This window comes from Oryctolagus cuniculus, chromosome 15 (assembly GCF_964237555.1).
Source record: "Oryctolagus cuniculus chromosome 15, mOryCun1.1, whole genome shotgun sequence".
In the NCBI taxonomy this organism is placed as follows: domain Eukaryota; kingdom Metazoa; phylum Chordata; class Mammalia; order Lagomorpha; family Leporidae; genus Oryctolagus; species Oryctolagus cuniculus.
In genome coordinates, this window is record NC_091446.1 from 56,014,018 (window position 1) to 56,026,721 (window position 12,704).

General features: G+C 45.0%; 1 long non-coding RNA gene across 1 annotated transcript in view; it reads left to right on the forward strand.

Moving 5' to 3' along the window:
* The window catches only part of LOC138845369 (uncharacterized), a 127,846-nt gene that overhangs the window by 58,126 nt on the left and 57,016 nt on the right, over positions 1 to 12,704 (forward strand). Inside the window, exon 4 of the long non-coding RNA XR_011382416.1 lies at positions 1,021 to 6,329. This is a non-coding gene — a long non-coding RNA (uncharacterized lncRNA). The remainder of the gene's footprint in view (positions 1 to 1,020; positions 6,330 to 12,704) is intronic.

Below are 12,704 nucleotides of genomic sequence, written 5' to 3' on the forward strand. Positions count from 1 at the left end.
TGAATAGTTTGGTTCTCACTTCACTCAGCTGGGAGATGATATTTAGAATGATGGCTCAAAGACTCTTCTGACCAAGCAAAGTATTAGTCAGCTTGGAAAAAACTGAATGGCTTGGGAGGGAGAGGTAACAGTGTATTCTGTGTATCCCAGGAGGACCATTGCCATAAATCAGTGAGGAAAGGATTTGTTTTGGACCCACACACAGAGAAGGGAAGCAGCAGGCCAAAGCAGGCTGGGCTAGGAGTTAGAAGACTTTACTTCTAGTCTAACTCTGCCAAATACTTAGCACAGGGCAAGGTACCTATCCTTTCTGGCCTTACCTTTTCTATCCATAAAGTGGGAGGGTAGCACTAGAAGATACCAAACTTCTCAAAGCTCTGACATCTATTAGGTTCCTTCCAAAAGTGCACACCCTCTTCTGTGCCACAGAGGTGAGATAGAGGCTTTTCCTTAGTTTCCAAGACCAATCCTGAGTGGCCACAGTGATTTCTCACCCCCAGCTCTGTGTGCTCCTTACCTTATGAACACCTGCCTCTGAGCAGCCGAACGGCAGCCTGATTTGTGTGGTCGTGGGGGTTACGTTCCCCTGCCCCTCGCTCCTGCTGTGGGCTCTCAGCAAGCAGGAATCAGGTCACCCATTTCAGGGTCTCCTAAAGCATGCAGTGAATACTGCCTTCCCTTCCTTTATGAGAATTGTACATCCACAAAATTGCAAATCTCTCACTGCTCAATATTCTAAGTCTTACTATTTCTCAAATCTCAAAATACTATTAAATTGTTAACAATGTAATTATTTTCCGTGTAGCTTGCACAGGAAGTGCAAGTGTAGCACTACCTTGTGTAAGTGTAGAGTTATTAATTCACATTTTTGTTTTCATTGAGAGACTACATAATTTATATATGTATATGATCATTTGTGCATATGATTACATAAAATGTATCTTTTTTCCTGTACCAGTTTGTATTTTGCTGGCTTAAATATTACAACTGAGTAATATTTATATTTGGTTTCCATTTTAGTGCTGGAGCCCTGGCCACAACTTCCTCTTGGCCTTTCCTCTACTTGCTCATCGTGAGGCCCGTATGCAGAATTTTGAAACTGAAAGACCCCTTCAAGGTCATCTCTGCTCCAACCCTTACTTTAGAGTTGAGAAGACTGAGGCCCGAGACGTTAGGGGTCACCGCTGGTCATAGCCAAGGGCAAGCTAGCACCGATGTGGGGCTTGGCTCCCAGCCTAATGATTGTTTCTCTGCTACAGCACTGTCACATTTATAGACATTTAATATAAAACATATTTCATATAAGTATGAATATATAAATATTTATGTTTTGCTTATATTTTGTTACAGAAAGGTAGAGGAATTCAGGTATAAATTTCCCTCTTGAATGTCTTGGAGATGTGCATCTTTATGGATATTATTCATTGGTTGGAGCAAACATGCTGGAAGTAGAAGATATGTATCCTGTTTCTTTAGAAGCCGATTTCACGCTGAGCCAAGGGGATAGAGTACAAGTGCTGGTTAATAATTTATAGTATGCATTCATCTCCATTCCTCTTTGACTAAAATATTAATTCCCCATTGATCATCATTATTTGCTTTTTGCCCAGGCAATAAACAATGTGCAGAGGGTTTGATGAAAGGGTTATTTCCTAGACTCATCATGGCCCCCTGTGCTCTGCCAGTAATTTACTGACTTTATTTACTTGTGGTAATGAGCACGCCATGTAGAGTGTGCCAGCTGCTGGGATTGTCCTGGGTGTCTTTTTTCTAGGGCAGGACAATGTAGAAAGCACAGCTGTTTTTCTAATTTAGTATTTGCAGCAACTGCCTGCATTTTTATTCTATTTTTCATGGAACAATGCAGGTGAATATAGAATATTTAAAAAAATCTCAACACTTCTCAAGACATTTTAAAATAAACTGACTTTATTAATAAAATGAGTTATTTTAAAATATCATCTTTTAAAGACTTATTTATTTATTTGAAAGATAGAGTGAGAGAGAGAGGAGGCACAGAGACAGAGAACACTTCCATCTGCTGGTTTACTCCCCAAATGCCTGTAACAGTCAGGGCTGGGCCAGGTGGAAGCCAGGAGCCAGGAACTCCTTCCTGGTCTCCCATGTGGGTGGCAAGGCCCAAATACTTAATCCATCACCTGTTGGCTCCCAGGATTCACATTAGCAGGAGGCTGGAATTAGAAGGGGAGCCAGGACTTGAACCAAGTGCTCTTATATGGGATGTGGGCCTGAGAGAACGTTTTAGTATTTGAATTTCTAAAAAGAAAGCCAGCCTGCAAATTATTCTTTGTGTACTGTGAAAGGCAGTTTTGAATTTTTTTATTTGTCTCTGAGTATCTAGTTTTCTAAAATTGGGCATTTCCTCCAAGTTTTGATGCTTCGAGGGTAGCCTGCTCAAGGGGGAACTAGTGCTTTGCCTGCACCCTCATTTGGAGGCTTGGTCATTGCCTTCCAGGGCCTTGTTCCACAGCAGGGTTGGGGACTGCCTGCATTATCCTTTGCTATCCTTCACACCAGTGCACCCTGCAAGCTGTCTCTTTTTGCCCTTTCTCTTTCTGACTTTCATCACTGCCTTAAAAAAAAAATAAAAACACTTCTGCTTTTACCTTCTCTTACTACCTCTTGCAATTTTTAAATTTGAACAAACCCAGGAACTGCAACAGCTCTTGGCATACCCAAGATTGTGAGTTGAGTTGCTTGTCCATCACATACTCCTAGTTTCTCACAGGTGATGAGCTAGTGGCACAAACTTGGGACCCTTGGTTGCTTTTAGTGCACTACAAAGACAGTGGAGTTAGATTACAATGGCTCCTGCTCAGGTGGGAGCCCAGTTTTTCCTGAAGCTCAATGAAATAAGTCTGTTTGAATAGTAATCTATGTGATTACTGCAGTTTGGGGGGGGGTATAAGGGTAGGGATGGAGAAGCCTTAGAATTTATGCTCTACTCTTGAATATGTAATTATATTGCTTGGCAAATCACATTTTAACAAATTATGACATACTGATTTTTAAGTAGTTTTACTTATTTATTTGTGTATTTATTTGAAAAGCAGAATTACAGAGAGGTGGGAAAAGACAGAGAAAGAGAGAGAGAGAGATCTTCCATACAACTGTTCACTCCCCAAAAGATTGTAGTAGCTGGGGCTGTGCCAGCCCAAAGCCAGGAGCTAGAACTCCATTACGGTCTCTTAGGTGTGAGGTAGGAACCCAAGTACTTGGGCCTTCATCTACTTCCTCTCATGGTGCACATGGCAGGAAGCTGAATTGGAAACCCAGGCGGGACTCAAACCACTCACTTTGATATGCAATCCAGACAACCCAAGTGGTGACTTAACTTGCAGTGCCTCAGCATACCCACCACCCCACCCCACCCCGCCCCTGCAAGTCAGGTTTTAATACACCATTTCTTTATGCGCGTATGTATCAGTCAGGGTCTAGCAAGGGAACCAGGAATCATTTGAAGTGCTTATAAAGAAGAAATCTAGTAGAGAAATTATTGATGCAGGTGATGAGAAGCTGGGAACCAGAGAGGTTTACAGAGCAAGAGGCAAGTTTACCTAGCATTGGCTGGCACTGTAGGAGTCCTGTGCAGCACAGCTGTAGCCAGAGAGCATCCCCTTACTCACCTGGGAAGACACCCCAAGTAGAAGGAGTTGTGGCCCCTGGTTTCTCTGCCCCCCCCTTCCACCCCGCCCATCTCTTTTAAGCCAGCGCCTCCCGTTGGCCCATTCCAGAGTATAGGCTGTCACGCCAGAGCTCAGGGGTCTGCAAACTGTGGAGATGAGCTTCCCCTTGCTGAGATGCAGATCAGAATTGGACGGGGGTAGAGTGTGGAGCAGGTGCACAGGAAGGGGCAAAAGGTTGGATCCATAAAGCGAAGAGGTTCTGGACGTGCGCATGGAGGTGTCTGAAGGTCTGATCATCTGACCCTGACTGAGATCTCTTGACACCCAATACTGACAAAATCTGGGTGCGGTGCAGGTTTAGGGATCCAAGTGGACAGGGGCCACAGAGCCTGAAGGTTGTGCAGAACCCATGGCTCTTGCAGTGCGTACTCGGGCTCCTTTCTCTCTGGGACTTTCTGGGTTTCTTCCTCTTCCCCACCACCCCACCGCTACTTCCTTGCTTAAACTTTCCCCGTTGTCACTAGTCAGAATCATGTGGGTTTAGTGGGGAAAACCTCAACTCTTCTTGTTGGCTGACAGCCTGGTTCAGGGTTAGAATAACAAGTCAAACAGATTGTCTTCCCAAGGCTCGCTCAAGTCCCAGCAGTGGGAGCAGACCTTCGCCCAACCCTTGGGAAATGAGGAATGAGCCCAGAGCCTCGGTTACTCGACTGGCAAGCCCTCATCACAGACCACCAAGTATTTGAATTATTTGTTTGATGTCTTGGCAATTCTACCAGAATATAGATTTCTGGAGGTAAAGTTTGTGCCCCACAGAACTTTGCAGCCCAGAACACAGTCACTCAAATAATAAGTCCTGCAGTTTTTGAGTGAGAGGTGGAGGCCCAGGAATTGGAAAAGATAAGCTCTAGTTTCTGTGGTTTTGGGTAAACTAGTACAAAGTTTCCAAGTCTCATTTTAATGCTTTTATGTGTTTTAAGATAATGCTATTAAAAAAGGGGGGTGAGGGGGCCAGATCCGATCCATATGAGCTCCAGATGACTTGCCATTTGGGTAGTGAAGCAGCAGACGGAAGATCCCTCTCTCTCTCTCTCTCTCTCTCTCTTTCTGTCTGTCTCTCTGTCTCTCCTTCTTTCTCTGTTAATCTACCTTTCAAATAAATAAAATAAATCTTTAAAAAGTTAAAAATTTTCTGTTTCTGTTTATTGCACTTAAGTAGTAAAAGGAAGTTAGGAATCTACTTATTAGGGGTTGTAAACTCAAATGCCTAGCAGGATTAGGTAGGTCATGTGCAACGAACCTGGCTGGGACAAAAGGAAGTAATGTAAACTGTGGAGACTGGAAATTACTGGAGAAATCCTTAAGTGACCTCTGTAAAGGGAGCAGCTGGTGTCCTGTGCTAACCAATTGTTTCCTTATGGGAGAGTGGTCTCAATGTGGTCAGAACTTCAGACAAGTAGGAGAAATTTCTTTTTGTGGCCAGCTAGGGGATTTTGCTAAATACCAGTGCATAGATTTAAAAATAATACATTTTATATTTTAGGTATTAATAATATTAACATTTCTTTTTTGATTTTTAAAGGTTTATTATTTATTTGAAAGACAGAGTTACAGAGAGGCAGAGGCAAAGGCAGAAAGAGAGGAGGTCTTCCATCCTCTGGTTTATTCCCAAATGGCCACAACTGCTGGAGCTGGGTTGATCCAAAGCCAGGAGCCAGAAGCTTCTTCCAGATCTCCCACACAGGTGCAGGGACCCAAGGATTTGCTTTTTAAAAAAATTTTAAATTTATTTTTTAAGGAATACAAATTTCATAAGTACAACTTTAGGAATATAGTTATTCTTCCCACCATACCCACCCTCTCACCCTTCTTTCTCCTCCCTCTCCTCTTCCCAGTCCCATTCTCCATTAAGATTCATTTTCAATTAACTTTGTACACAGAATACCAACTCTATACTAAGTACAGATTTCAACAATTTACACATATCCACACAGTTTTACAGATAACTCTCATAATACAACTCATTGAGGACAGAAGGCCTGCATGGGGAGTTAGTGCACAGTGACTCCTGTTGTTAATTTTACAAGTAACACTCTTATGTGTGATGTCAGTGACCACCCGAGGCTCTTGACATAAGCTGCCAAGGCTATGGAAGCCTTTTGAGTCCACAGAGTCTGTCAATATTTAGACAAGGCCATAAGCAAAGTGGAAGTTCTCTCCTTCCCTCAGAGAAAAGCACATCCTTCTTTGATGGCCCCTTCTTTCCGCTGGGGTCTCACAGAGATCCTTCATGTAGAACATTTTTTTGCCACAGTGTTCTGGCTTTCTATGCCTGAAATGGTCTCACAGGCTTTTCAGTCAGACCAGGAAGCCTTAAGGGACCCAAGGACTTGTACTATCTTCCACTGCCTTCCTAGGCCATCAGCAGGGAGCTGGATCAGAAGTGGAGCAGCCGAGACTCAAACTAGTACCATATGGGGTGCTGGCACTGCAGGCTATGGCTTTACCCACTATGCCACAGCGCTGGCCCCAATATTAACATTTCTTAAACAGATGCTTATTTAAGATGCTTTGGGAGTTATTTTATGATTTCAGAGCTGTAATTTTCCCCATCATCTTTTCCAGCTTTAACTGGAATGCTTCATCGGTTGTACTCAGTTTACTTTCAGAAGTAACCACAAGGTAAGAAAAGAGAGCTATTAGCTATGCTGTGATTTGTTTTTCTATTGACAAGCACACTAACTGGGTAGTTGCTTTTTCAGATTGTCTTCTACCTTGACCATTCTAACACAGGAGTGATGATGGATGTATAACCAACCAATTGCTTATCCCGTGTAGAGACTACAGGATGATGGGTACTCTAATGCTGACATGTGATTAGCTCAGATAAGAGACACACATACGGTTGCCAAGGAGGGGCTTGTGTTCTTGCGTTGAACAACCAGTTAGTTTCAGACACGAAATCCTCTGTGACCAGCAGGGAGTAATGGCTCAAGCAGAGCCACTTGAGCTTCATAAGATCTACTCAATTTGCAGATGATTTGATCTTGAGGGGAGCTAATAGAGGTAGTAAATGAGTCATTTTCCAGCATGATATAACTAGAATTGGTTCTTGGCCCAGAAAGATGTGAGTCAGTTTAGTCCTGACTCAGTTCCCAGTGTGATGCACGGTGACTCACTTCCCTCTCTGATGTCATGTTTGTTCCTTACAAGATCTGACCTCCTCATTGTTTTGTTGTATTAAGATTTTTTTTTTCAAAAAAAGAAAAGGAGAATATTGTTGAATAAGATGAAGTACTCCAAGTTATTCAGAATCAGACTAATAAAGCAAGCCTTGATTTTCTCACAATGAGCCTGAGGAGTAATTAAGCTTTAAATGTCTATATTGTTGTCCCCATCTATTAGGATTGTTAATTTCCCAACAGCATAGCTATTAGTCAACATTTGATTGAAAACATTTTGCATGTAAAAGAAAAAAAATGGTATCACAACAATTCAATCATTTGGTGGATGTATTTATAAAAGGCAGCTGCATTTGAAAAAGCTAACAATAGATGGTCAGATTAAAGAAGACACATGGATTGATCTGTCTAGTAAGATACACTAATTTATATACAGAAAGTGATCCAAAAATGGAACATTTGTTATGAAAACCACAGGCATTTTCAGAATATGTAGTCTTAAAAAAAATACTTGTAAAAGTGGTTTTGTTATGTTCAGGTCAACTGTGAGTCAAATTCTGTGTCTAAGGCTTGTGCTGAGGGTCAAGTTTGGAAGCTGAGGAGACAGCAAGTGAAGCATCTTAGATACTATATGTGAAACAGATGAGCTGATCTTCCACTTAAGGCAGCTCAAACACTGTAATCCTCAGTGGATAACTACACCGAGAAAGCCCAAGCTATGGGGCTTGGTGTAACAGGTTAAGCTGCTGCCTGCAGCACCAGCATCCTGTATAGGTACCAGTTTGAGTCCCAGCTGCTCTGCTTCCCATCCAGATCCCTGCTTTTGCAGCTAGGAAAGCACTAGAAGATGGCTCAAGTGCTTGGGGCCCTGCACCCACAAGGGAGACCTGGAAGAAGCTCCTGGCTCCTGGCTTCAGCCTGGCCCAGCCCTGGCTGTTGAGGCCCTTTGGGGAGTGAAGCAGCTGATGGAAGATTTCTCTCTCTCTCTCTTTCTCTCTCTCTCTCTCTGTTACTCTGCCTTTGAAATAAATAAAATAAATCTTAAAAACAAAAGCTAAGACCAAGCTACATAGGTTAAGGTTGTTCTAGCAAGCAACAGAAACTCTTGTTAGCTAGCTTAAACTAAAAAGGGGATACTGGATGGATAAATCAAAGGAGATATCAAGGATGGGGTTTAGTCTAGTGGTTTTAAGATGCCCATGGGGCCAGCATTGTGGCGTAGCAGGTAAAGCTGCCATCTGTAGTGGCAGCATCCCATACGGGCACTGGTTTGCAAATCCCGGCTGTTCTACCTCCGATCCAGCTCCCTGGTAATGCACCTGGGAAAGCAGTGGAAGATGGCCCAAATCTTTGGGCCCCTGTACCCATGTGGGAGACCCGGAAGAAGCTCCTGGCTCTTGGCATTGGATAGGCTCAGTTCTAGCCATTGTGGCCAGTTGGGAAGTGAACTAGCAGATGGAAGACCTCTCTTATCTCTGTCTCTCCCTCTCTCTCTCTAACTCTGCCTTTCAAATAAAATAAATAAATCTTAAAAAAAAAGGCCCACATCCCATATTGGACTACCTGGGTTTGATACTTGGCTGTTGACTCTAGCTCCTTGCTAATGCACACCCTAGGAGGCAGCAGTGGTGGCTCAAGTGACTAGATTCCTGGCACCCATGTAGGAGACCTGGATTGAGTTCCTGACTCTTGGATTTGGCCCTAGCTCAGCCCTGGCCATGGCAGACATTTGAGAAGTGAACTAGCAAATGGGAGCTCTCTGTCAGTCTCTCTCTGTCTTTCTGTTTTACTCCCTGCCTCTGAAATAAGTAAATGATTCTTTTTTTCTGGAAAGGGGTTGTTGAATAATGAAGCTGCAGCGTGTTTTAGGGGCTTCCAGACAAGGTCCTTCTGGACTTTCAAAGCTCCCGTCAACTTGGAAATCTGTTCCAACAGTCTTCTCTGTGTTTCTCACCCTTCATGTTTCACATTCCCAGAGTGATTCAGTAATTGGCCTTCCCTGGCAAGTGCATCTCTCCTTGGATCGGCTGTCTGTGACACAGGGGCTATGTGCACAATTCCCACTGAGAGAACTATTATGAGCGGTTGTCATCATAACTTATGTCTGCTACTGAGACCATTTGGTTTGTTCTCCAACTTCCTTCTCTTCCAGCCCCGATCATAATAGTGTTTTTATTCATACTGTGTATGAGTGTTTCTTAAAGTTCTTCATTCATATAGATTGCCTGGAAACCTTGCTAAAATGTGTCCAGTCCAGTTGAATGTGGCACCCCGTGAGCTTTCAGATGATACCAAGAATGCTGGTCCTTGAGCCACACTTTCAGTAGCAGGCTAGAATGTTTTTGGATGTTTAACTAGTATCTCCTTTTTTCTTCCTCTTTCCTAATAGTGGAAGGGACTGTAACTATCCACTCTCACCCCATATAGTCCATGAACTTTGGGGGAAACTGAACATACTCCCTGTTCTAGTTGTTGATAGCAACTGGTTTAAGCCAATCATTCCTGCAATGGTATTCTCACACCGAGTACAGTGGCTGATACATAGTAGGTAGGTACTCAGGAAACATTTGTTAAATGAATACATGAAAAAATGTGAATGCACACATGTGCATTAAGCTTCCCCAGTTTAGCTGAACTTTGGAACATGGGCTTGGGATGCTAATCTTGAAGCTCTCTGTGTCACTGGGTGTGAATGTTAGAGACTGGATTGTGACTGACAGCCTTTTTACAACAGTTAGGGGAGCTGACACTACCAAAGGTGCGGCAGGGAGCTAGATATGGGTCATTGAAGGGGTGAGCATTTAGCTTTGCCCTTAAGATGTCTGCAACCCTATCAGAGTACTTGGGTTTGGTAGCTGACTCTGGCTCCTGACTCCATCTTCCTGCTAATGCAGGTCCTGGGAGAGAGCAGTGATAACACAAGTAATTGAGTCCCTGCCACTCACGTGGGAGACCTGCATTGAGTTTCTGGCTCAGGATTTTGGCCCTGTTGCCATTGTAGGCATTTGGGAGTGAACCAGTCGGTAGGAACTCACTCTCTGTCTCTCAGACACATAAATAATACTTCTAAATGCCTAGAATGTATTTGGTAGTATAATCTGGGATATTAGAACAGTTCGGGGCCGGCGCTGTGGCTCAGCGGGTTAACACCCTGGCCTGAAGTGCCGGCATCCCATATGGGCCGGTTCGAGACCCTGTTGCTCCACTTCCGATCCAGCTCTTTGCTATGGCCTGGGGAAGTAGTAGAAGATGGCTCAAGTCTTTGGGCCCCTGCACCCATGTGGGAGATCCAGAGGAAGCTCCTGGCTCCTGGCTTCAGATTGGCGCAGCTCCGGCTATTGCAGCCAATTGGGGAGTGAACCATCGGGTTGAAGACCGCTGTCTCTCTTTCTCTTTCTCTCTCTCTCTCTCTCTCTCTCTCTCTGCCTCTCCTCTCTCTGTGTAACTCACTTTCAAATAAATAAATAAATCTATTTATAAATATCTATTTATAAATAAATATCTATTTATAAATAAATAAATGGTGTCGTTAACACCATTATTCTACAAATTGAAAAATCTAAAACCAAGATGAAACCAGGCTTTAATGTAGAAAGTTATAAAGTGGGATGCAGAATGAGAAATCCACAGTCGCAGAGGCAGTCATTCATCCAAGGAAAGGCTTCTATTGGGTGTGGCAGGGAGGAGGACACGGCCTCTTTGTTGCTTTCCTATGGAGACCTCGGAAGAACAACATATAGCTGGGGGAGCACCAGATCTGAGTTAGGTGTCAGATGCTCTGAGGAGTTGTCTGGCTGGGAAAGACAACCTTCCTGCTCTGGAGGGTTGAGGCCTGCAGGGAGTGGAGGAGCCTGCAGGAGGCTGAGTCTGGGGTGGCACATCACACTGGGACACAGGGGAAGCCCCTGTTCTGGTTGGTCACCCACAGCGACCTCCTGGAGTCATTTCCAAACCATTTGGCTTGTCATATCCACTCAGGAACCCCCTGGCCAGGCCAGTTGCTTAAAATCCTTCCCGGGCTTTGCCATTGCCTTCAAGATGCAATAAAGAAGTTTGCTTTCCAAGGCAGCACCGTGTGGCCCGCTCTGTCTTTCTTGTGTTACTCCCCTTGCTCCCCACTCTACTGTAAATTCTACTGGACCGGATGACCTGTTCGCCAAAGGTTTCGCATATCATCACTTCTCCGTGCCTGCAAGACGGCTGCACCCTGCCTCTTCCTGGAACGTATCTCGCGTATCTCGCTGAGCGCTCTGCCCAGTGATTTCCTCATGATCAAAGCCTACTCATCCTTTAAGTTGCAGATCAACTGTTGGATTCTCTCTGGGAAACAGTCCCAGATCTTTAATCCCCATACCCAGCATAATTAATCATCACGGCCTTGGAGTCCCCATGGCACTTGCCTACACTGCTGGTACGCACTTATCACCTTGTTAAGCAACATATCTGTGTCCTCCCTGAGATTACCAGTGTCCTGAGTGCACAGCCCTTGTCTTAGTTGTCTTCAGATAGCTTAAGCCCTGCTGGGCTACTCTCCATGGGCTGGAGCCCGCTGGCCCTGCTGTGGCATCCTGCCCTTTTAATATGTATTACGGAGCGTGCCCGAAGGCCAGGGCTTGCTGAGAAGTTGTACAGGCCCTTCCCTGGTGATAAGTGAATGCAAAGATGCTCTAGGGACAGCCCATCAAAATGTTAAAATTCTTCCCGAGCTGGGAAACAAAACGGTAGAGAGAAGAAGCTCCACCTTACAGGTCAGGTTCCCAGAGGGCCACTCGGGTCCCGGGGGTGGGGGTGGGGGTGGGGGTGTGGGGGTGGGGGTGGGGGTGTGGGGGTGGGGCTGCTGGTACAGAAGGTGACCTGAGATAGAAAATGGACAATGTAGTCTTTTTTATTTTTTAAGATTTATTTTATTTATTTGAAAGAGTTTCAGAGAGAGGCAGAGACAGAGAGGTGTTCCATGTGCTGGTTCACTCCCCAGTTGGGTGTAACGACCAGAGCTGAGCTGATCCGAAGCCAGGAGCCAGGAGCTGCTTCTGGGTCTCCCACATGGGTGCAGAGGCCCAAGCGCTTGGGCCATCTTCCACTGCTTTTCCAGGTCATAGCAGAGAGCTGGATCAGAAGTGGTGGAGCAGCCAGGTCTCAAACCGGCACCCATAGGGATGCTGGCACTGCAGGCGACAGCTGCACCACAGCACTGCCCTGACAATGTAGTCTTTGTAAAAGAGAAATTTTCACTTTGACCTATTCTCAGTGTGATTAGATTACCATTAACTTTATCATTTTAATTTTTAAAATGGTGTTTATTTTCATCTATTTGAAAAACAGAGTGACAGGAAGGGGGGGGCAAAGGGAGACAGAGAGAGATATCCTCCAGGCCGGCACTGCAGCTCACTAGGCTAATCCTCCACTTGCAGCGCTGGCACCCCAGGTTCTAGTCCTGATTGGGGCGCCAGATTCTGTCCTGGTCACTCCTCTTCTAGTCCAGCTCTCTGCTGCGGCCCAGGAAGGCAGTGGAGGATGGCCCAAGTGCTTGGGCCCTGCACCCACATGGGAGACCAGGAGGAAGCACCTGGCTCCTGGCTTTGGAACAACGCAGCGCGCCGGCCGTAGCAACCATTTGGAGGGTGAACCAATGGAAAAAAGAAGACCTTTCTCTCTGTCTCAATCTCCTTCACTGTCTTACTCTGCCTGTCAAAAAAAGAGAGAGATATCCTCCATCCACTGGTTTACTCCCCAAATGGCTGCAACAACCCTGGCTGGGCCACATTGAAGCCAGGAGCCAGGAACTCCATCTGAGCCTCCCACATGGGTGGTGGAGGCCCGAACAGTTGGGCCATCATCTGCTGCCTCCCAGGATGCCTCAGTAGGAAGTTGGATC